The 24806-nt window shown below is 54.7% G+C and overlaps 1 protein-coding gene across 3 annotated transcripts in view; it reads left to right on the forward strand.

Annotated features, from left to right (window-relative positions):
* The first annotated feature begins 1970 nt into the window (after positions 1–1970).
* Positions 1971–24806, forward strand: part of CD82 (CD82 molecule) — a 51398-nt gene continuing 28562 nt past the window's right edge. For 2 of the 3 annotated variants that reach the window (XM_036861201.1, XM_036861200.1), the window contains exon 1: positions 1975–2091. The gene's annotated coding sequence lies outside the window, so the exon portion shown is untranslated. Of the gene's footprint in view, positions 2092–24806 lie in introns of all 3 variants that reach the window. The other variant, XM_036861199.1, reaches the window with a different exon arrangement.

The following is a 24806-nucleotide window of genomic DNA, read 5'->3' on the forward strand; positions in this document are numbered from 1 at the left end:
TTCTGGGCTTAAAAAACTCCCCAGCCCCATCCCCAAGCTCCTCCGGCTTGATGTGGAGATTCTATGAAAGGGACTTTTTACTGGAAAGAAAACATTTATTTATTGAGCATGCACGGTGTCCAAGAGCGGACAAACACTTCACGAGTGCTACCACATTTAATCCTCAACAGCCACCCTCAAGATTGGTGTTATTTTTATTATCATGATATCCCTTTGAAGGGCTCAGTCTGGAGAGGTTAAGTACCTTCCTTGCCTTGCCTTGGGTCACAAGGCTTCCCAGGAGGCTACCTGGTCTGTGTGATTCTCAGAGCACCCTGACTTCTTCACCTTTATGCTAAACAGTGGTTCTCAAACTGAAGTGTGATTCAGAATCACCATGAAGCCTTGTTAAAGCAAACTGCTAGGCTCATCCCCCAGAGTTTCTTACTCAGTACATCTGGGATGGGGCCCCCAAACACACATTCCTAACAAGTTTCCAGATGCTGCTGGTCCAAGGACCGTGCTTTGGGAACCACCTTGCTGGGCGGGGATCCAGCTCCCCACCCTACTCCACCCACGCAAAACCGGCATAATCATACCTTCCCCACAATGATGTCCTTGTGAAATGCCAGTGAGATAATGGGAATGAAAGAGCTTTGTCAGCTGCACAGCTCAATGGCTCTGGTCATAACGCAGGGACCTGAGGCTGGTCCCTGGGATCTGGGAGTGTGGAGGGCTGGGATGCAGGTGGGGGTACCACAGCCATCCGGAGATCTTTTGCGGCCCATCTTAATTCTGAGCCACTTCTTCTCAAGGGAGAAAGCCAGCTTCTCAGGGATGGACCAGCAGCCCCTCCTGCCCCCCAGCTCATCAACCCACGCCTCCTCCCTTACCTCTGGCAGCCTGCTAGCACTGCCTCAGCAGACGGCTGGTCCGGGCTACTCCTCCAGGGGCCAGTCCAGGCAAGCTGGTGCAGCATCAAGCCTTGTGATTCACGGCCTGGGACTGGGTCCTGCTCACCACCCTTGTGAGACTCAGAGGCCGTGACTTCCCTTCTCTAAGCCTCAGGTTGCTCATTGGTAAAATGGGCGCAACATCTGGATAGAGTTGTGCAAATTCAACGGCCAGTACTTTTAAAGTACTTTTCCAAGCCAGAGCTTGGCACACAGCCTGGTCCCTGGCGAAAGTTCAATCAGTGGTAGCTGTTAGTATTTTCAAAAAGTGCCTGGGCCCAAGCCGCCTCCTGGTAGAGGCCCGGACTTGGAACGCAAACCGCTCCCACGCCGTTCCCCGGTTGCACCCGGATACACCCGCCCCGGAATGCCACCGTGGGTATCCGGAGGCCTGCCTGCCTCGGGTAGGGTTGCCAGGGTAGGGCAGGGCAAGATTAGGGAGGCGGTGAAGCGAGGAAGGGGCGTTCCTGGGGAGAGGCCTCATGCTAGGAGGGCCGGGGGCGGGGATAAGCCCGGAGGAGAGGGAGTCGGAGGCGGGGGTGGTGGGAGGGCCTAGGGAGGTGGCCAGCGGCGCGGGAGGAGCGTGGGAAGGCTGAGGAAGGCCGAGGAGGGGCGGGACCGTTAGGAAGCGCTGAGAGTGAGGTTTCCCACCCGGCAGGGATGAGGCTCATGCCCACGCAGACAAGGCTTTATCCGGGCAGGGCCCGGGGCCTGGAGGGGCGCAGAGGACCCGGCCGAGGAGGCGGGCCCAGGGAGGGCCCCATCCACAGCGTTAAGTTGGGCCGTAGCGGGGCGGGGCGAGGGGCGTAGGTCCATCCCCCGCAGGACCCGGGGCGGGGCTGGCCGGTTAGAGGAGGGGAGGCGGGGCTGGACGGTTAGAGGAGGGAGGCCGTAGCGGACAGAGCCCGATCCGGCTGGAAGCCAGTCAACATTCCTGCAGGGCCTGGGGGTGGGGCTGGCGGGCCTAAGTCAGGAGGCCGAGGGGGCGTGTCTGGGGGGCGGGGGCTCAGGGGGCGGGGCCTGGCCGAGGCCATTGCGTTCCCCGACGACTGCCGGGAGGGGGACGGTCGAGCTACTGAGTCCAGGGCTGCGCAGTCGGACGCGGGCGCGAGCGGGAGACGCCAGGCTTGCAGCGCCGAGCAAAAAGCAGAGCCAGCAGGTGAGAAGGGGGTGGGGGGAGGCTTGCCGGCAACCACGAGCAAAGTTAGTTTTCGTCCCCACTTCCAGAGCCCGCTTGGGCAGCTTTCTCGCAACAAGTGACAGGTCGGGCCACGAAGGCAGCTGGTGGGTGAGAAGGAGCTTAAGTTCCCAAGTCCTGACCCCCAGTTCTCCGGCTCCGCCGTGCTCTGGCTGTGTGACCCCGGGCGCGTCCCCCCACCCTGCCCTGGACCTCTCGGGTTCCAGTAAAAGGAAGAGGTTGAACTAGGTGGACTCCGTGTTCTTATTGCCCTTTCTCACTGAAACCGCGGAAGGTGAGGCTGGCAGGTGAGAGCGGACTCAACAGGTGTTCGGATTGCGTCGCCCAGACTACAGTTTGTCTCCCTGCAGAGTGACACTGAGCAAAGCGAACTCTCTGCGAGGGTGAAGCGAATTGCTTTAAAGGTCACACTAGTTCCTCGCGTGGGACTTGAACCCACAGGCCTGGGAACCGGGGGCAGAGCCGGGGGCGTGGGATGGATGCCCAAGTCAGGGAGGTTTCAGCCTCCCCTTCCCCCCAACTCTGAGAGCCCAGTAAGACTTGGGGTGGGAAACTCAGCAGGGCATTTATCCCCCTCCCAGGGCTTTTCCAAGTGAGCTGGCTTGGGAGGCCCCTGGCGGAAACTAGGGGACAAGTTCTTATCCGGGTGAGTGGGGAAGACAAGGGAAAACCCCGCAAACATTGGGCCAGAGTCAAGCCCAGAGCCGGGGCTCTTGCTGCATGCCCAGGGTTCCTTCCTTGGGCTGGAGGTTTCTGACCCTGGTGGTGGTAGCTGCTCTTGCCAGGGCCATAGCAGTTGGGCAGCGTAGTTCAGTGGTCAAGGACTTGGGACCAATTTTGGATTCCACTGCCCCTTCAAGCTTCAGTTTCCTCATCTGTTAAATGGGGGTAGTGATGGTACTCAATGGTAGTAGTGAGGACTTAATAGAATAATGTGTATATAGTGCTTAGCAAGGCACCAGGCACCCAGTGAGGCCTCATTGTATGACAGCTGCTCTGATGTGGATGGGCAGGTGATAGACTGGCTTCCTGCCTAGGAATGAGACTGTTTTTGGAGGGCTGGCTGCAGCTCCTCTTGACCTTGTGAGAGCCAAAACTTGCCACCTGCCACCAGCATCACTTTGTCCATTTTGGGGTTGGGGAATGTGTCATCTGGACCAAAGAGTAGCTGAGTTTTCAGTAATATTGCTTGCAGTTGTTAGGTGTCCAGTTAAATAAACCCCCAATGTTTACTTAGCACCTACTATATATTAGCTGGAGCTACGTGATACAGAGGTGAGCTAGCCTCTGGGTTCTACCCTCCTTTTGAGTTGCTGACAGTGAGGTCCCCATCCCCACCATGCCTCTGCTGGAGAGGATAACTCATACCCAGAGCTCAAGGCCAGATGAGATCTCATGGGTTTGTACTGCTCTGGTGGCCAGAATCCGGCTCTTGCACTGCATGCTTGGCTCGGGGTGGAGGTGAGGGGCAGTGTGGGCACCTTTTATCTGTTTGATCAGGGTTGGGCACTGAAGGTGGCTGGCTCCCTGCCTCTCCTGGGGAGATGAGCCCTACACTGTGGAACCAGCTGGAAAGCACTATGGGACAGAGTTTGACTGAGGGCTGTGCTATGTGGAGGAAACAGCGTGTGTATGTATGGGAGGATGGTGCTCAGGGGAGGTGAGACACGGGAGAAAGGGAGGTGGTGAGACTTGAACAGGGCTTTCTGCCTGGGATCCCTGGTTGGGCTTGGATCAACTTGGGGCCCCAGACTCCCCTCTCCAAGCATTTGAATGGCTTAAGGTTAGAGTTTGGTCTGGTGGGGAGGGAGAGGGGTCAGTAGGTGTTGTCTGTGCGGGGGGCAAGGAGGAGATGCTCATTTCAAACAGTGCTTAGTAAACATCTACTGGAAAGTCCTCCTACCACTCCTCTACCCCACGTGATGAATGACGGACGATGACACACTGACCCCATCCTTAGTTGCTTACCGTCTGGTGAGGAACTTAGACAACGGGACTCTGATAGGAGATAGGTGAAGGGTCAGAGGGTTCTTCAGGAAAGCTTCATGGAGGAAGTGGAGTTTTGGGTGGGCCTTAAGGATTGCAAAGGTTTCAGTAGCCACAGCAAATATAGTGTTTTGGGAAGAGGAGGATGCCTAGGGGAAGGCAAGGAGGTCAGTGTGTTCAGGGGTTTTTTTTTTTTTTTTCAACCTTTTTTGAAAGTAGCCCACATACTATATAGCAGACACTGTGAGCACAGCTTCGGTACTTTTACAACCACCAAGATCAGGGTTCAGATCCGATGGGAAAGGGAACCAGAGGGTTCAGGGGATTTTTAGGAAACTGCTAGATTGATCAGTCAATCTGACTGAAGGGCTGGGACTGTGCAGGGATGGGAAGGGGGAATGGTAGGTTGGATCAACTTGTGGAGGACCTTGAATGCCAAGGTGAGATGTTTGGATTTGATTTGTAGAAAGTGAGGGCTGCTGAAGGTTTTTGAGCAGGGGAGTGACATAGTCAGGGTGGCACTTTTGGAAAGACAGTCTTGCCAGATGCGCTGGGGTGCAAGACCCAGTGGTCAAGGGATAACGAACCGATGGCTGTGATGATGGGGAAGGAGGGGCCTGGGGGGCTTTGGGGATGTCTGCAGCTGGGGCATAGGAAAGGCACTGTTGTCGGGGAGGGAGCAAGTGCCCCAGTGGGTGCCCTTTGTTTCTTTCGATCCCCCATGGAGCCTAGACCCTGGTGCATAGCAGGTGCTCAGGAAGGTGACTGGATTGGGTGGGTTAAGGCACTGGGGAGGGTGACAAGTGCTACAGAGTGATAGAGAGGGAGACGCCCAAGAAGGCTCTGTGTTTGCCCATGAAGGGGAGGCCTCTGGGCCGAGTGGAGGGAACTTGAGCCAGTCAGCAGGGGCTGGGGGGGCGGGAGAGCAGGGCGGCTGGAAAGAAGTGCCTGCAGCTCTCCCCTCCTAGTCCCAGCCCAGGGAAGGCCAGGGTGAGAGGTTAGCCAGAGGGGGCACAAATTTCCCACATGCGGCAGGGGGTGGATTTTTGGTTCCTCCAGGGCTCCTCTGAAGTTTCTGCAATGTGGGGCAGTCCCCTCTCTCTTGTGGCCTCAGACTTTTGAACCACTTCCTGGAAGCTCCTCACCCCCTTTTCTTACCCTCCAACCCTGGGGACGCAGCCCCTGTTCACCCTGAGGACCAGACAGCCCCTCCTGGCCCAGGGCAGAGCAGCCCCAAGCCCCGAGCATTCCTTTCGATTTAGAGCATCTGGGGCCAGCTGGCACCCCCTGGTTTTGGCTCAGCCTTGACCCCCTGCTCCAAATCTTTAAACCCACTTCCTCCACCCCACGGGAAGCTCAGGGGGCGGTTATGATTTCATGGAAGAATCAAACAGTCAGGAGTTGGCTCTGTGAGAGGCGGGCGGGAGGGAAGAGCCTGGGCCCCTGTGTGTGACAGGCCGGGGCTGGGGTTGGGGGTCTGGTTTAATCTCAGCAGGAACTGCCCTGCCCACCGGCTTCCCCTCCTCTAAGCCTGGATCTGAGGAGCCAGGAGGGAAGCCTAGAGGTAAACACTGGCCGAGCTTCATGCTACGCTTGCTTCCCTCTTCCCTTCACCCCCTGATGCTGCCTGTGAGGAGGCCAGCCACAGGCCCAGGGCCTCTGTGACGGCCCCGCTGGTGTCTGGGGGCTGTCTGGTTCCTGACTCACCCCTGGGGTTCCCCCTACACCGTGGTTTTCCTGTCAGCAGCTGATTCACTCTGTGCTGACATGGAGAAGCAGCTGAGGGGAGGGAAGAGGCCTGTCTTCTGGTTCTTAGAGTTAGTTCCAGCTCTTCTGTTTACAGGCTGTGTGACCTTTCATGAGTTCCTTCTCCTCTCTGGGCTTTCCTTCCCTCCTCTGCTAATGGCCTATTCTTTACTTGGCTCTCAGGGGGTTCTGTAACGTGGACTCTGTTGGGCACATGTGAGTGCACACACACCACACACACACACACACACACACACACACATACAACACAGGGTCTCAGTACAGAGTGGAACTGGACAATTCCACCTCCTAACCTTGCCTACCCCTCACCTGAAGCACCCTTGTCTACCTTCTGCCTGTCCACAGATTAGGGAGATGGTACAGCATGGTGGTGAAGAGTTGGACTTGGAGCAAAATCTTGGCCCTGGCCATTCCTAGCTATTTGACCCTTTCTGGGCCTCAGTTTCTGAATCTGTAAATTGGGGATAATAATGGTAACTACTTCATAGGGTGACGTGAGGATAAAACAAAACAGTGCATGTGAAGTGCTTAGCAATTTTCTACCTACATATGGTGTGTCCTCCATGAATGAGAGCTGCTGGTGTCCTTATTTTCTGCATCTGGCCAGTCTTCAAGGCTTATACTAGGCTGCTTCTCAGGCCCCCAGAGACATCCCCCAGAGCACCAGCCTTCCGTATGGGCCCTCTGTGCCTCTCCAACGTGTGTGTACGTGCTCCAAGACACCAGTCATTTCCACCTGTGTGGTGCTCTTCCTGGGGGTGGCTGGGTCTCCCCGCCGTGACTGAGCTTCCTGAAGGGAAGTAGGTCTGAACATCAATGGCAGACTTTCTCCAAAACCCCTCCTTTCCCTTCCCCTCTTTCCTCTGCGCTTGCCTACACTGAGTACTTGCCTCTTTGCTGCTGTTTGGTGGCATATGGAGTTATCTCTGTGAACCGTCCCAGCCAGGGACTGCCCCATCCATCTCTGTGTCCTGACTCCTGGTACGAGGCCTGGCCCACAGCGGGCACTCAGGAAATGATGGTTGAATGAATAAGTGATTCTCCTCAGGGTGGCCCAGTAGGACCCAGTTCAGAGCCAGATCCTCGGTGGCTCCTTTTGGCAAAGGCGGAGCCGGGAAGCAGGGTCTGGATGCCCCTGCCTTGCCCTTCAGGCCTGCCCATCCCGTGCCTGCAGCCGGGGTCCGCGGAGGTGGGAATGGTGTGGCTGGCCTGGGATTTCTTCAGCCCGGGCTCCGGCTTCCCTCCTGAGGCCCAGCCTTTCCCCTCCTGAGAGGGGAAGAGCCCAACTTCCTCCAGCCCCAGCCTTGTGGGAGCCACTCTGGCCCTTATGAACCCTGACTCAGCCAGAAAAGGTACGTTAAGTCAGCAGTTATTTGTGGAAGGTGCTCCTGCCCCGTGAGGCGTGGGCGCAGGGCTGGGGGGTGGGAAGATGCCCTCCAGGAGGCCCACCCCTGACATTATCCCTGGAGACCACCAGGTGGGCAGCTCTGGGAGGCCCCGCCACTCTCCCCTCTGGCTTCTTTCCTGGAAGTAGGAGCTTCTGCCTTTCTTTGGGCCCCACCCCTGACTTTCCCTGCTGTGTCAAGAGGTGATCTGGGGTGGGAGTTCCTGAAGATTCTGGACCTAGGCTCATAGGACCCATGCAGAAAAGTGGACGAAGTGCCGGAAGCTGGGCCTTAGGAAGCCTGGGTTCGGCTCCTGGCTCCGCTGTGAAGTTGCAGAGTGAGCTGCTCCAGGGGGGTGACCCCCTAGGCCAGTTTGCTTACTCCTCAGGCAGAAATGCTCCAGAAGCCTGCCTGGGGTCCAGCTGGCCCTGGCCCAGGAGAGTGGAGGACGAACCATAGGCAATGTCGTGGATTCTGGAATCAAACTGCCCAAGGATGATCATTTCTGCCTCTGCTCTTTACCTGCTGGGTGAGACCTTAGGCAAGTGTCTTAACCCCTCTGTACATCAGTTTCAGCATCTAAACTTGGTTATAATACTTACTTCATAGAGTTGTTTGAAAATGATACAAATTAATGTATGTGAAGCATTTGTGAGACGTGCCTGGCACATAGTGAGTGCTTTATATGTACCAGATGTTTTGGATAGTGTTGCTATTATTAATAGGAAGCAGGATTTAAGTCTTTGGGGGCAGTCTTTGGTGAATGGCTTGAGTCTGGGAATTTGGAGACCTGGGTTCTGAGCCCAGCTCATCCTTTACTTGCCATGTGACCTTGGGCAAGTTGCAGCCCTTTTTGGGCTGCAAAACTCTATTATCCTGCATTTGCTGCACTTGGCTTTTGTAAGACAGGCACATGTGATATCACAGTGCGGAGTTGCAGGGTTTTATTCAGGGAAAGGACTTCTGGGTGCCCAGCCTGTTCTCCTGCCCTGAGACAGCCACAGTAGGTGGGCAGGTTCCCACACTGTCACAGAGGTACTGCAGACACAGAACGACAGGGCAGCCCCCCGCAATGGCACTCAACAAGGCTAAAAAGTAGGTGAAACATTTAAATAAACACATAATGGGATTATCTAGATCAAATTACAGACTTTTTTTTTTTTTACTTTTCCCCATTTTCTGAATCTTCTGCAGTAAGCCCATATTATTTTTATGCTCAAGAAAGAAAGAAAGAACACACTTTTACAATAAAGCTATCAAAAAACATACTATATATATTTAAACAAAAATGCATTATATGAACTTGGGATCATATTGAAGTTATTGTTGTTAATAAATCATATTTATTTCAAAAGGGGGTGGGGTGTTGGTTTGAAGTGAATGTGTCAATTTGTCAAGCCTCACAAGACTGAGGGAGTGTCTTTGGAGGGAGACAAGAGTCAGATTCTGAATGGGAGCATAATCCAGCTTCCATCGTGGTGGACACACCCCAAGTGCTGCCTGATGTTTAGAAAGCTTTTCAACAATCCTTGACGCCGACGGGCTTACTTTCTTCACGTGTAAAATAGGGATAATAATAATACATAATTCAGAGGGGTGCTGTGAAGGTTAAAGGAGCTTCACACTTGTTTAAGTTGCGAGGGAAGCCCTCTTCTTCTGAATTTGGAACCAAGTGAAAAGAACAGTTGACAAAGATGGAGCTTCAAAGGAAGCCCCGAGAACGTGGCTTTAGATCCGGTCCCCAGAGGGCTGGCTAACCGTCTGCCCTGGAACTGGCATAGTTACGGTCCGGTCACAGGCAACTCTGACCAGGAGCCAGCCTCCCTGCAGGGGCTGGTATTATGCGGAGGAGCAGCTCAGAATGAACACTCCCTGCGGGCAGCCGCTGAGCGTGCCCAGTACGTCTCCCAGATGAACCAATCAGATAACCCACTGCTGGGGTCCTGGCCTGAACTGAAGAAGTGGGTGGAGCGAGGCCTGAAGTGTTCTCCCCGTAGAGGTCCCTCCTCAGGGAAACAAGCGGAGAGAGGAATATGTGTTCCTCCTCGTAACTACAGGGCGGTTCCAATGATGCCTGGTAGGCAAACACTCAATGTTAATTTGACGTTGCTAACAATAATGATAGCAATGAGTAATTCTACTACTGAAGTTGGAAAATTACTCTCCCACCCACTGTCTTAGGATATGGAATATTAGAATGTTGTTGCAACGGGACATGATGAGACGTCCTCATTTATAAAGGAAATAGAAACTCAGTGGGGGTAGGGGATGATTGATTTGTCTGAGATCCCACTGCAAATGAGTGGGTGGCTAGCTAGGCCCTGGGTCACTGACGGTCACGTAGGCAAGTCACCTCCCTGACCCTCTGACCTCTCTGAACTCACAGCAGAGGAGTAACTGCGGCAGGAGGCTGTGTCATTCAGGGGCTCTCAAATGCCCCTCTGATCCCCTCTCTCACCAATTTCGATGAGGGTTAAATGAGATAACGGCTCTGGGTAAAATGCTTAGTGGTGGGCCCAGCACGTAATACTGCTTCCATACAAGCCAGAGGATGATGAGGGTGATAGTGATGAATCAAGGCTGTGCCTTCCACCCCTTTGAGGAAATGACAGAGTCCTCCTCCCCAAAGACCGAGGTCCCCGATCCGGAGTGAAGGAGCTTTCCAGAGCTGTTTGGAGATCTGGGGGTCAGGAGGACCTTAGACCTCTATGGGCCTGGTCCTCTATAAGACTGTCTGAGCCCAGCCTCGACCTGGGTGCTTTTGGCTTAGTATGAGGGCAAAGTTGGGGGCTTGTGACTAGATGCACAAGATCGTAGTCTTGTGGGCAGCATTATAGTTCGTTGAGTCAGCCTACCTACTCGGTCCGATCCCATGGACGACATCCAGCCTTTGCTCGCACACCTCAAGGCTTGGAGAGCTCACTACCTTTCATGTCTGGACATATCTGACTCTTAAAAAATATTGTGTAGAATTTGAACAAACCCACTATCCCTTCTACTTGTCGGTCCTGATCATGCATTGGGGACCACTTGGGGACCATGTAGAGTATGATGGCTCTCTGGGTGTGGGGGAGGGTAACCAGACCTCCCTTGTAGCGCCCTGCCCCACCCTCATGCCAGTGATTCTGATGTAGCAAAGAGACATTTCTGTCAACTTTTTGTTGTTGTTTATTTTACTAATTTTTATTGGAGCATAGTTGATTTACAATGTTGTGTTAGTTTCTGATGTACAGCAAAGTGAATCAGTTATACATATATCCACTCTTTTTTAGATTCTTTCCCCATTTTGGTCATTACAGAGTATTGAGCACTGTTCCCTGTGCAATACAGTAAGTTCCTATGAGTTATCTATTTTATATATTGTAGTGTGTGTATGTCAATCCCAATCCATTTCTGTCAACTTTTTAAAAAAGCCTTCATCTCTACCTGAACGAATGGGCCCTTTAAAAAAAGGCCCATTGAAGAAATAGTTTTGTGGGAAAAGTTGGAGGGTGAAGAACAGATGCAAAGGAGGAAATAACCACTCAGAGATGTCCTGTGAACAGTTTGGTGTTCACACACTCACACACACACACACACGATTGGGATCATACCCTATGAACCACTTCCTGTGCTGCCACTTTTAGGTTAACATTGTAGAGGGAGGATTTTTCCACGTTATTCAATATTCTTCCACAGCGTGTTTCCCGGCTCCCTAGTATCATACCACGTGGATCTGCCATGACCGAGTTAAGCATTCCCCTGCTGTTGCACACTTAGGCTGTTTAGAATTTTTCATTAGTACCCACATTGCTATAATGACCACCTGGTCCATACGTCTGTTTTGTTTTCAACTTTAATGATCTTCACGGACTGAATTCTTCAAAGTGGCTGTCTCGTCAGATGGTTTTTAAACTCAAGGTCCAAGGACCAGATTCTTGGGGAAAAGCCCTTTCCCTGATACGCACCAGCGTGTACCCGCACATGTAGCTCCAGCTCTCCTGGGGCGAGAGGCACTGTCTGTCCCTCGGTGCTGGTTAGCAAGCTCACGGAGGGAGGGGGGCAGGCTCTTGGGGCGTGTGTGGGTGCACAGGAGTCAGAAAGAAAGAGAAGAACAGATATGGAGGAGCTTTTCCTCCTCCATTGTAGTCTGACTTTGGACCCTCCTCCTCTCCGGGAGCCTGCGGTGTCATTAACTAATTATGGGATCTTTACTCTTTAATGACCTCTCTCCATGGTGACTCCTTCCTCCCCAGCAGCCTTCTGGGAGCCAGGGAAAGTGAGATGAGTCGGTAGGAGGAGGTTTCTCTGGAGTAGGGCTGGGGGGTCATGGGCTGGCCCAGTGGTTCTCAAACCCTGATATACATCAGAGTCTCCTGGAGGGTTTGTTAAAGCACAGATCATACCCCCAGAGTTTCTGGTTCCATTGGTCTGTGGTGCAGCCTAGGAATGTGTGTTGCTAACATGTTCCCAGGAGATGCCGCTGCTCTGGGTGTGGGACCGCACTTTGAGAACCAATGGAGTAGTGGATTGGGGCAGGGGAGGCTGTGTAGTGAATTTCAGCTCCTGGGGCTGCTGCCAGTAGGAACCTTGCCTTGTTTAATAAAGGCTCATGTGAGATCTGAACTCACCTTCCTCCTACCCTCACTTCATCACCCCTTCTCCAGTACGCACTGTTATATAGCCATGTGCAAGAGGATAAGATGATTACCACCATCCCCATTTTACAGAAAGGAAAACTGAGGCTCTGACAGGCGATCTGATAGATCCAAGGATGCTCTGAAAGCCGGCAGGAGCGCTAATACAGGACCCCTGGCCTTGTCACCTCTCCCTGCTCCTCCTGAATCTCACTCCCCCCACCCCACCCCAACACACACACACGCACTCTCTGGGCTTACCTCATGCAGGTGTGCTGCAGGAGCAGAGGTGCCTTCCCTGAACCCTGTGCCTGCCCTGGGGGACTCCAAGTGAGGGGGCTGGGAAGGCAGGTTCCCCATCATCTCTGAGCCAGGGTCTTGCTCTACTTTTTACCCCCACTAACCATTCAGCAACGTGATCTTCCGAGATCCAGTGTTCTCCAGCCAGTTTATGTTCCCAGTTATTGTTCTGGGCCGCTTTTCTGGGAGGCTAGAAACTTTCTCTGGTTGAGCCTGGGTGCTGTGTGGCGGGCACAGCAGAGGGAGGGGAGAGAACCCTCCTCACCTGTTGAGCATCTGATGTGTGCCAGGCCCGGCCCTGGGCACTTTGCAGCCGTGACGTCAGGCCATCCTGCCAGCAGCACCCTCCCCCCAGCAGAGGTTATCATCAGCCCCCATTTACAGATGAGGGAACTGAGGCTCCCAGAGCTGAAATGACTTGCCCAACGTCACAGCTGAAGGAAGCAGAGCTGGGCTTTCAGTTCCAAACTCCAAGGCTGGGCCCCCTGGTCTGGAGTGGCAGCGGATCCTGGACGGAAGGAGCTGGGACGTGGGAGACTCAGCCTGTGCTCCACCACCATCCATGCAAAGAACATCAGCCCGAGGGGCAGGGCTCCCCTGGGACTCAGGGTCTTGCAGTGGGAGGACCCTGGCCCAGCCACCAGGAGACCCAGTTCAAATCATGCTTCATTCACCTCATAATGATACCTTATGCTTTATAGCTTTTAGCAGTGGGCATTTTCTCACGTACTTACTCCTGCAAGCCTCCCAGCACCTTATGAAATAGGCAGGGAGGGTATTATTACTGAGCCCATTTTACAGATCACGACAGAGGCTGTGAGTGAGATGCCCAGGATCCTACAGCTAAGGAGGGGATAGAGCCAGGACTTGAACCTGTGCTGTCTTTGCTCCCCATCCTGAGCCTGGTCCATCACCCCAAGCTGCATCCTAAGTAAGGAGGGAGAACTCTGGGCTCCTCTCTATTCTCAGCGCAGGATTGGGGATCCCAGGGCTCTTAGTTGGGGTGGTGGCTCTTGGGTGCCAGGGGCCCAGGACTCCAGGAAAGGCTGGCCGGAGATCCTCACTCTGGGCCAGAAACCGTGGGGAAGGAAGATGGGGTGGTCCAGGCTGCCCCTGTTACCGGTTCCTGCCCAGACCCAGACATCTGAGGTCCCTGGTGGGAAGGGGGTTCTGGCCAAGGTCCCCCTCCCACCTCAGCTCCTGGTTGCTCTGAGGACTGTGCCTGCCCTCCCGATACACAATACAGAATTTTCCAGACTCTCAGGCCTTGGTGCCCCTGCCCTGTGGTTCTGCCTGAATGCCCTCAGCTCTTCCCTTATCTCCTGATCTGCGTCTTCCTTGTCCCTCCAGACCCAGTTCTAGCCGCCTTCTTCCCTGTGGCCAAGCCAGCTCAACTGTCTTGGGTTCTGTCCAACGGGTAAACTGGCTAGCAGGGTTAGATAACTCACCAGGGTGGCCATGAGAGCAGGGACTGTGGTTCCTTTGGGCCCAAGCCCTGGGGGGTCTGTCAGGCTGGCGGGGCTCAGGGCGCTGGGTCTGCATGGGCTGGGGACAGCTGAGTCCCTCAGGGTCAGCCTCAGACCTGTGACTCATACTTTTCCCCCACCCCAAGCAAGCCACTTCTCTTCTCTGACCACTGGCTTCTTTATAAAAATAAGAAAACTCTCTTCCTCACTGGCCACTGTGAGGCTGGCGTGAGATGCAATATGCAAAACACCTGCCGCTGACATCTTGTGGGTTTGAGGTGCTCGGGAAGTGCAGATCCCTCCCCTTGCCTGCAGTCAGCTTGGGTTTCATTCCTCCTCCACCCACCCAACCCCCTGGGATGCGTGTCTGGTTGGGCATTGGTGTCAGGCCTGAACTCTATCTTCTCTAGCTGGGAGGTATTCTAGGCAGATAACAGGGGAAGGATTGGGCAGAGGGACAGAATTAGCTCCAAACAGGCTCTGCCAGCTTCACGTTGTGACCCTGGGCACAGTACCTCCTGGGCCTCAGTTTCCAGGTCTGTGGGGGGGGGGCATACGCCTCTGACCTGTGTTCTCAGGGTCACACAGGGCTTCCTGGGAGAGCTGGAGGAGTAGGGGTGGGAATCCAGGTGACCTGAAGTGCTGCGTGCTCCCTCCCAGGAGCCTGGAGTCCGGCCAGTCAGTTCATTTCCGTGTCCGCTTTCCTGCTGCGACACAGACAGCCCCCTTTCCCTCTGGCCACCTGGAGGCTCACCAGGCTGCTGTGCTCTTGGCTCTGGGCCTGGCGTGCGGGGTCACCATCCGTCTGGGCTCGTTTCTTCCTGTGCAGCGCAGGGAGCCGGCCCAGGCCTGAAGCCCTGCCTGAATCAAGGTCCCTGCGCTGAGAACTCTCGGAACACCACCCCTGGCCCCTGGGGCTCACTGGGGACACAGACCCCTTCCGGTAGCACCAAGCCCCTTTCCTTTCCATTTCTGTCTGTCTGTCTGCACACACTCCTTCTCCCAACTCTCTGTGGCCTGGAACCTTCTCACGGTGATAATAATCACCGTACTTCCCTTTATGGTGCTAGAGCATTCTGATTCCTCAAGCCTGTCTCCTCCCTGTAAGGTAGGAGTGAACTGTTGTCATCCCAGAGAGGGGAAAGGACTTTTCAAAGCCCACAGTGGGGACTCACGACCTCTCTACCCAGCCCCGTACCCCAGCCCTCAGTGGGTGCTTGTATTCTTGGCTGAATTTTGCTGTAGGCGTGCCCCTGGAGTTGGGAGTGGGAAGTGGGCTGAGAGGAGGCGAGGGTGGCGGAGTCCTAGGTCTCCAGGGTGGTGGGGGCAGTATCCCTGCTTCTGGGGCTGGCACAGGGACTATCCCCATTGCTGAGGGGGGGGAAGCTGAGGTTTACGGGAGAGGAATGAGTTAGTGAGGACCTGGCTGGGCTTTGCTCTTTCCTCCCCAGGGCTTGAGTTGGGGGGATTCCATGGGGCTGTTTGGGACCTGGGTGCTCCTTGTGGCTTAGGCGCTGCGGGCTGAGGTCATAGTCCCTCACCCTGCCTCAGCTCCCTTAGGGCCTGGGAGTGGCTCCAGCACCTTTCTGGTGATAAAGACCCAGCCTGCTCAGGAGTCTCCAGAGGGGTGTGTGTGTGCGTGTGTGTGGGTGGGTGTGTTTGTCCGGGCACCGCTTGGCACTCCCAGCATCTGGGGGAGGCCAAGGCTAAGAAGAATGGTCTGGGGAGGGGATGGGCCATTGTTGAAGACTGGGGGCGGGAGGGTGGTGAGCACCCAGGGCGGGCTGCGGGGCGGAGCTGGGCTGGCTCCCAGGGTGGGGTTTTGCCTGGGCCAGCAAGGCCTGCACGCCAGGTGAGCTTTTGCTTCAGGCCCCCCCCGGGGGCTTCCCGTGGAGACCAGAGAGAGGGCCTGAGGTCTGTGGGCTGGAGCCCTGGCTGCACGGGAGGCTCCCTCCACCTGGGATCTGCCTGTCCTTCTCTGCCTCTCTCCCCTCATCTCTGCCTGCCATTCTCTGCCTCTCTCCCCTCATCTCTGCCTCTGCACCTCTCACTCTCCCCTGCCTCTCTTTTTACCTGCCCCACAACCAATGCCCCCATCAGTCTCCCATGCTCTGAAGCCAGAGCATCTCTGGAGGGTGTAGCAGGTGTTGAGGCCCAAGGCCACCCTGGCTGAGCCCAGTCTAGGGGAGCTGGAGCCGTCCCAGCCCTGCTCCCTAGCAATCCCTGAGGACCCAAGAGGCCCAGGGAGCCCTGGACGGGGATCCCTGACAGGCTGTGCTGGTCTCCTCTGTGAGCCGCTTTCCTGCCCCAACTGCCAGGTGTCTGGGTGGGTTAAATGGCCGCCGCCCTGCCTGGGAACTGGGGGCTTGGGCTCTACCTGCCATGTGGGAGGTGCAGCCCTTCCTCCCAGCCCCGGAGGGCCTGGACCCCTGCAGCTGACTGTGGAAGTGGGGCCCCCGGGCCACCCCTTCCTGGAGCCAGGTGCCCGCCACGGGGAGGGCTGGCTGTGCTGGAGTCCGGGCCCTGTGTCTGGAGTGAGTGCCCTGGACGCTCTGGATGCTCTGAGGCCCTCAGGACGTGAGAGGGAGAGACCTGAGAGCTGGTCTCGGAAACAGGGAGAGACGGGCAGAGGGGAAGGCTGGAGGTAAGCCACCAGCAGAGAGAGGGACAGATACAGGGGGGGAGACTGGTGAGGCGGAGGGACTGAAGGAAGAGCGGGGAGGCCCAGAGGCCCTGCACTGTCCCCTCCTCCCCTGGCCGAGCGGCCTCTAGCTGGGTCTCAGGTGGAAGACCCCCCTCTACCCCCTACCCTGCACCTCCAAATTCTTGGAGTTACAGACCTGCCCTTGCCCTCCTCACTCTCCATCTTTTCTGTGTTTTCCCCCCAGGACCCATGAGAGAAAACGTACCTGTGTATACCTGTGTGTGCAGCACTTTGCCTTTACTGTGTCTCACTCACCTCCCTCTCTGTCTCTGTCTCTCTCTCATCAAATATCCCCAAAGCCAAAATAGCTCTTAAGCCTAGGAAGGTGCTGAGAACTACAGCTTGGGAAGTAGGAAGTATTAGCCCATTTTACAGATGAGGGAACTGAGGCTCAGAAAAGTTAAGTGACAGTGACGGGTAGACAGAGCCAGGGTTTGAACCCACATCCGTCCAATGCCCACCCTAACTACTCATGCCAAGATGATTGGGGCTGCCATATAGTGCTCCATGAGCGTCTGTGTAGGAGAATGCTCCGGGAAGGCTGCTTGGAGGAGGTGGCATCTCAGTGGCCCCATCTCTTCCTTCCTGAGCCCAGGGTCTGGAGGGTGTGTGCTGTGACTGCTGCCATGTGAGGTCCCTGATTAGAGCCCCCCTCCTTCTCCCTAATCACCCTGCCACCCTGCCGAGGGCCCACACCCAGCTCCCAGCCTCCCCACACCCAGCTCCCAGCCTCCATCTCCGCCGCCCTAACCCAGAGGGTAACCCTTTGTTAGCCACCTGCGCCCAGCTGTCCAGGCCCTGGGATGGGTGTGTGAGCTGGTCCCTGATGCCTAGTGCTTCCCCAGAGTGTCTTCAGTTGGCTGGGTCCGGAGGCTGGGCTGTGAAACCCAGTTAATGTAGGTTGGGCCTTGGTGAGGTTATTTTAATTACCTATTGTTTATAACTTCATTTCTGCCGGCAGTGCAGCATGACAGTAATGCTCAGGGGCTCTGGGTCAGGTTTTGGGGTTCAGCTCCCAGCCCTGTGGTCTGTGTAACCATGGGCAAATCCCTTCACCCTGAGTCTCAGTTTCTTCAACTGTGAAATGGGGTTAAAAGCAGTGCTTACCTCATAGGGTCATTGCAAGGATAAAGTAAGCCATGTGAAGCGCTTAGCACAATCTCTGGCAAATAGTAACTGCAAAAACATTAGCTTTTGTTGTTATCAATACTGAGGGCTGTGTTCTAAAGAGCCCATCCTGTCCCACAGAGGAAGAGCTGGAGGCGGGGTAGAATCACCGTGCTGCTTTATGATGATGCTGGTGTGTAATTGCTTACTTTCCTGTCTCTGCCTTCTCCAGACTGAGCACTCCCTGAGGGCAGGGGTGGGTTTCATCCATCCACTTCCTATGTCCAGCTCCGGGCCCAGCCAGAGTTGGGGGTCAAAGAACTGCATTGATTGAGGACGGAAACTGGGCAGAGATGGCCTCTTGGGAGCCCTCTGGGAGGGCAGCCCCTCAGGCCTTCTGACCCATGAGCGGTTCTGGGGGGAGGCTTGCTGCCCCCTTGAGGTCGCCTCTGAGGGTTAGGCCTGGGTTCACTCACATCCTGGTGGTTCAGCCTGGCCCTCTGCACCCACCGCTGCCATAGCTGGCTGGTGTAGGGTAAGAGTTCCACAACCCCTGTGTGCTTGTTACACCTGCAGACACCTGGCCCCACTCCTGGGTACTCTGATTCTATGGGCTTTGATGCTGGGTGACCCCATGTGAGAAGGCTTGGCAGTAAGGAGCAGTATCACAAAGCAGGTAGGACATTGGACTCCAGAGTCAGAGGGTCTGGAGGACAAAGTTCAGCTCGGCTACTGTCCTCCATGTGACTGGAGCAAGTGCCACCACCTTCCTGAGCCCCAGACACCCTGCTTGTAAAACAGAGATGATAAAGCAATTATACTTCAATAAAGATGTTAAAAAAACAAACAAACAAACAAACAAAAAACAGAGATGACGAAGCCATGCTCTCCACATGGCAGGGGGATGTGGGGTTAAATAAGATAAGATCTGTGAAGCACCGCTCACATGGGGATGCTTTCGTTAACATTCATTTCATCAGTCCTCCCTCTGCCTGACATCTATTTCAAGTTCTTGGGTGTCGATAACTTTCCAGGGTCAGTTTGTAGGAATCTTTGTGTGTCCCACATCTTAAGGGAGAGTCTTTATGCATACCCTCCTCCTGCCACGTAAGGAAGGGACTCTTTGCCTAACACGACCTCTTCCCAGAGACTCCTGCCTCTGTCATGCTTGCTTTCTAGGGTTTGGCAAGCTGATTCCACCATCTTCCTGGACAAGCCTTGATATCCCCATTTTACAGATAAGGACACTGAGGCTCAGGGGGGTAGGCAGCTTGCCAAAGGTTACACAGCTCTGTGAAATGGGATTAGAATTTAGGTCTCTCTATCAATTCAAAGTGCATACTATGAACTGGTTCATTATTCTCCCTCCCACCACGGGGCTGGGGAGGGGTCCTCAGAAGGTAGTCGACCCCTGAGAGCCCACCTGGCAATCTGGGTCTTCTTGTTAGGGCCCCTAGACTGTGGGGCTCCTGGGCAGCCTCTCATGTAGTCCTAAATATCCCTCTAACTTAGGGCTTCCCAACTGATGTGCCCGAATGGCTGATTATCTCCTCAGCCCGGGGAACAGAGCTCTGGGCGGGTCACCTCAGACCAGGCTCAGTGTTGTCTGTCCACATCAGGGTGCTGAACAAATATGTGTACTTCTCTACATGTATCATGATGTGAAACATGTTGGAAAGTACTGATGGCTCTAACCAGTCCCCTCCTTGCCCTGTACAAATACACTCCCCAGAAGGGTGGGGATTCGTGGTCCTCTCTGGGCCTCAGTCTCTTCATCGTATAAATGGAGACTGAAGTAGGTGATGTCAAAGGCCTTTCTAGCACTGTGAATCTGAGTGTGCAAGCCTTAGAACCTGGGATTGGGAGGGAGCAGGGTTTGCATGGGGACCAAGCAGCCTGCAAAAAATAGGAAAGGGAGCCATGGAGAGGGAGAGGTCAGAGACTATGGCTCAACCTCAGCTCGAATCTTTGGCTGCATTGGGCCAAGTGGGGAAGCTGCAAGTTTCAAAGTGTCTGCTCTCCCCAAAACTGCACCCTCTGTCAGAGTGGCCCCTTCTCTATGCTGAAAGCCCTCTGGTCTCATTGCTTGGGTTTCAGAGAAAAGCAAGGAAGGACCACATCTGTTGGCCTCAGCAGCCAGTGAAGGAACAGTGTGGCCAAGATTGGTGGGGCTGATCTTCTCCTTCCTGACGGAAGCCAAGAGTCAGGCCTCAGAGCTGGGGTAAGATGGGGTGTCAGGCAAGCAGACTGAGGTGTGGCAGGGTGAGGCGGGTGGGCTCCACCATTGACCTCATTCATTTTGGCAGCAGGTGAAGAGAAAGGAGCTCTCGTCTCAGGTCAGACCTAAAGTTCAATCAGGCCTTAGCCACTTACTTGTGTGACCTTAGGCAAGTCACTGAACCTGAGTCTCAGTTTCTTCATCTGCTAAATAGGGTAGTAATATCTCAGGGGGTTGTTAACAGAGATTAAATGAGAGACCGTGGGAATGGCATTATACAAATGAAAAAGTGCTGTCACTCTACTGCCATAGTCTGGCCAGGGTGGCTGGTGGCCTGCATTCCTCTGCTACCCCTGGCCTCCTTCCCCCAAATGTCAGGGGTCAGTCCCAGCTTCAGGCTGTTAAGGTCCTCAGGAGAACAGGAGCCTGTCACACCGGCACATGGGATCATGTGACGGGGCTGTCCTTCATTGCTCCTTGGGTTCGGCATCTGTAAGACAAACAGGAGGCCTTGGGCTCTAAAATCCTGGGATTCCTGGGGAGGTCTGATCTGGATGTGTTTGTTCCACGCCATGGTGTTGGTGGTGGTGGGGTTTGCTCACTTGTGTTGTGAGCAGCTGACAGTGCCCCCAGAGCTCTTTATTCGCCCCATCTCAGTCCTGCAACAACCCTACGAGACAGGGGTTCCTGCTAGTATCCCCATGTTAGAGATGAGACGTTGGCCTCAGAGAGGTTCAGTAACTCCCTTGCTTAAGGTCACACAAGAGGAAGCACAGCTGGGATTCAAACCTAAGTCTTGAAGGAAATGTGAGATCCTAATCATGCTTTATGGCCTCCTGATTTTCTGGTTGCCAGGGTAAGAGCTTTTTTTTTTTTTTTTTTTTTTTTATTTATGTTTGGTTGCGTTGGGTCTTTCATTGCTGCACGCGCGGGCTTTCTCTAGTTGCGGCGAGCAGGGGCTACTCTTCGTTGTGGTGCATGGGCTTCTCATCGCGGTGGCTTCTCTTGTTGCGGAGCACGGGCCCTAGGTGCACAGGCTTCAGTAGTTGTGGCACGCAGGCTTAGTAGTTGTGGCGCACGGGCTTAGTTGCTCCGTGGCATGTGGGATCTTCCCGGACCAGGACTCGAACCCATGTCCCTTGCATTGGCAGGCAGATTCTTAACCACTGTGCCACCAGGGAAGTCCCGGGTAACAGCTTTTTATTTTTATTTTTCTCTTTTAACAACAAGGGGAAAAGGTAAGACCCAAGATTGAAAAATAAGGTAGTAGGGAGGTCAAAAAGCCAGCCCCTGGAGTCAGCATGGGTTTCAGGAAACACATCACCTGTCACACATGAAAACAAACACAGCCACCTGTGACCAGTCTCTTTTCATGGGCAATCGGGACAAAGTCCAGAGAACTGCAGAGCTGGGTGGCCAAGAACCAGCTTGCAGGTGGAGTGTCTGCTGACAGGCAGGTTTCCAGAGTAGACAGCCAGGCCAGGCTTTCTCACTCCACTTTCTATCCAAGCTGACTGAGCTCCCACGGATCAGTTGTCTGACTCACCAAACTGGCTGGACGTCCAGGTCTCAGGCAGGCCCCTGAGGCACAGCCCAGAGGCTCAGGGACAGAGGCCCCGCCCCTGTGGAGGGCAGAGGCCTCCTTCCTTAGGTGGCCCAGCCCTGCCCTGTTTCACCCCACCCCCCTTGCCTGAGAGCAGCAGTAGTTACTGTCTGGCACAGAAGCCTCCAGGCTGGGCATGTATCTGGAGGCTAGATCTAGGCCCCCAGAGGGCTTCAGACTGTTGGTCAGGAAATCAGCAACTTCCGGATAATCATCATCATCATCATCATTGGTGGCTTTTACTTGACACTTACTAGGTGCCAGGCATTTTATGGATACTAACTCATGTAAGCCTCACCATAGCCCATTATTAAGTCCACTTTACAGGTGGGAAAGTTGAGGCAGAGGGGTGAATTGATTGCCCAAAGCCGCACAGCTGGTAAGATGTGGCAGCTTTGGCATCTTCAGGCAGAGAGAGTGGGAGGAGGGGGCCAGGGTGCCAGCATGGATCGAGCCCTACTATGTGCTAGCCTGATTACAGTTCACCTTCACACCTGTGAGGGGTGGGTGGGTTTAGTCTCCCCATTCACTGATAAGGAGGCAGCTCTGTAGGTTACGTGGCCCATATGTAGCAGATCCAGGGGTGGGAACCAAGGGCTGCTGTGTGACTCTCTGAGTCCAGTTCTCCTTAAATCTCTAAGCGGAAGGCCCGGTGAGCTGGGGCAGGACAGCAGATGGAAAGAGAAAAGCCTGGACCAGGAATCTGCAGGTCCTCCACTGTGTGCGCAACCCTGATTTTGCTCTGTGACCTGTGGTCTCCTGCTTTCTCTGGCCCCTCTGAGAAATGCAATGATCTCAAAAGTCTTCTGCACAGCGGGATATTGCTCTCTGGTGAATGATGCCAGGAATGTGCCTTCAGGAAGTGGAGGATGGAGCAGAGGTACAGGAAGCTTCATGTGAGATTCTCCCCGGCCAGGACCTGCTGCACCAGGGACCCCAGGCCTTCCTGCCTCCCACTCAGAGCCGAGGGACCAGGCCATGCTGGGTCTCAATACATGAGAATCCCCTGGGAAGCTTAAAAAAAAACCCCAATGCCCAGGCTGCACCCCAGGCCAATTAAATCAGGATCTCGGGCTTGGGGGAGGGGATTGGCGGGGCAGGCACCAGCACAGTTTAGAGCTCTCCGGATAATTCTAATGTATGGCCAAGGCTGGGGGCCACTGCTCTAAAGCAACTGGGAGATGGGGAAAGTAAGTCCTGTCTTTCCAGGGTTGGTGACCCCCTGAAACCGGATGAAAGCATGTACCTGCCTGTCTTCATGCATCTTTATAGAGAGAGCGTTCATGGCTTCTATCAGGCTTTTCTGACCCAGAGGAGATTAAAATCCAGTCCTGGGAGGAAGCAACCCCCTCCCCACAAGCCAGTGATGTCAGTTTTAAGGCCCAGAAACCTCCAGTTGCAGGATCAAAGTTGTTTTTTCTTATCTCCTCTAAGAAACCTTTCCTGACCTCCCCAGACTCCCCTTTCTGTTCCTTCTTCCTGCAAATACACATCCAGGGGTTACCACGTGCTAGGCACTGTCCTAGGCTCTGGGGTACGGGGCAAATGAGGCAGACGCAGCCCCTCCCCTGAAGGAACCATATTCTAATGGGGGCTCCGGATACCCCAGGGGACCAGTAGGATGACTGCAATGAGCAGGGTCATGTGACAGGCCCAGGTGTCAAAGCTGCTCCTCCTTAGGGTCGTCAGGGAAGCCACCCATACCCAGGAGTCTGATGACTTGCCTAGGGCGAGGACAGGCGGCTGTGCATGGGCATATTTTGGTTCTAACGCGCAGCTAGAGTTGAGGCCTGCTGTATAGATCAGGTGTTCGGGTAGGGCCTCCGGGAGGAGTAGCTCAGTCTACTTATAGGAAGGGAAGGAGCCAGCCAGGGGCTTTGGGGGAAGAGTGCTCCTGGCAGAGGAACCGTGAGGGCAAAGGCGCTCAGGTGGGCAGGGGCCTGGTGTACAGAACAACAAGAAAGAGCGGCCTTAGGGATGAAGGTGGGATGGGGAGGACGGAGGTGCTGAGGACCGAGGAGGGACAGGGCCAACCAGGCAGGGCCCCGCTGGCCACATAAGAGTCTGGATTTTATAGCAAAGTGTCAGCTACATCACCATTGGAGGGTTGCAGGCAAGGGAGTGACAAGATCTAGTTTGCATTTTTCAAAGAGCCCTCCCTGCAGTGTGCATAACAGCTTGGCAAAGGCAGGAGTGGAGCCTGTGACCAATCAGGGAGCTGCACTGGCCGAGGGGGGAGGTGAGGCATGGGGCCGGGAGAGGTGGTGGATTGGAGGAGACGCATTTGGGGTGTGGGATGAGGGGAATGAGGAAGAGACCCGAGCATGGCTGTTAGGTGCTGGGTCTGAGCCAGCTGGTGGGTCGAAGGGCCGTGCATCTCCTCGCCTCCTCTGAATCCTGCAGCACATAGAGTCCAGGAGCCCTGGCCCCCAAGGGACCCTCAAGAGCCTAATATGTATTCCACGTGATGTTAGGCTGGTGAGTGAAAGATGGTTTTAAGTCAGCAGTGTTTACTGCCAGGTGTCTTGGAGACACTAAGCGCCTAATGTACAGTGACTCTCGGGGAGAATTGGCGCTCCACAAACTTGGTGACAGCAAAGACTCTTGTTCTTAAGGGCATGTCTTCTAGGACTTGTGTTCTGAAGAACTACTCTGGAAAATGCTGCTGCTCTGGTCCCAGCCTGCTGTTTGACCGTTGAGGAGGCAGGTCCGGGGCGGGGGGCGGGGAGGTCCGGGGACAGTCTGGGGACAGTCACCTGTGCTGGGTCTCAAACAGCACGTCCCATCAGAGCAGGCGCCGAGCACGAACCTCTGGACTCTGGCTCTAGAGGGGCTGCACCACCGCACCACTTGGTTTCCCCAAGGCTATTCAGGGACACCCAGGTTCTGGGGTCAGGCTGGAGGGCTCCTCCCCCAACCTCAAGTGAAGGATAAACCAACCTCCTACTCTGCAGGGGTGAACTCACAGAGCCCCAACACAGACAAGAGGTTCTCTTAAAGAAGGGGTTCTTCCCCAGGGGCTCCGGGGAAGGCGAGGGAGCCGTGCTTGGGGGTCCTGGCACGCAGAGGTGGCTCAGAGTGCTCAGCCTACACATCCCCCACCCCACCCCTTGGGTGAAGACAGAAGGCTGAAAAGAGAGTCTCAGCTGATTTAGGGGCAGTGGATCTCAGACTCCCTTTGGGTGACTGAGCACTTGAAAGTCCTGGTGTTCTATGTGGAAGTTCCTTCCCCTCCCCTTCACCTCTCCATCTATCCACCCAACCATCCGTCCACTCATCCCTCCCTCCATCCACCCATCCCTTCATCACCCATCTATCCCTTCATCCATGTACTCATCCCTCCTTCTCTCCCTCCCTCCCTTCCTCCATCCATTCATCTAGTCTTTCATTCAGCAAATTTGTTGGGAGCCTACTTTGACCTCGTAAATAATACATAGTCTTTCCCCTCAAGCTATCACAGTCCACGGGGGAGATGGGCAAGTAAGTAGAAAATTACTGTGCAGCATCATGAGTTATAATAGTAA

Source organism: Balaenoptera musculus, chromosome 8 (assembly GCF_009873245.2).
Source record: "Balaenoptera musculus isolate JJ_BM4_2016_0621 chromosome 8, mBalMus1.pri.v3, whole genome shotgun sequence".
NCBI lineage: Eukaryota > Metazoa > Chordata > Mammalia > Artiodactyla > Balaenopteridae > Balaenoptera > Balaenoptera musculus.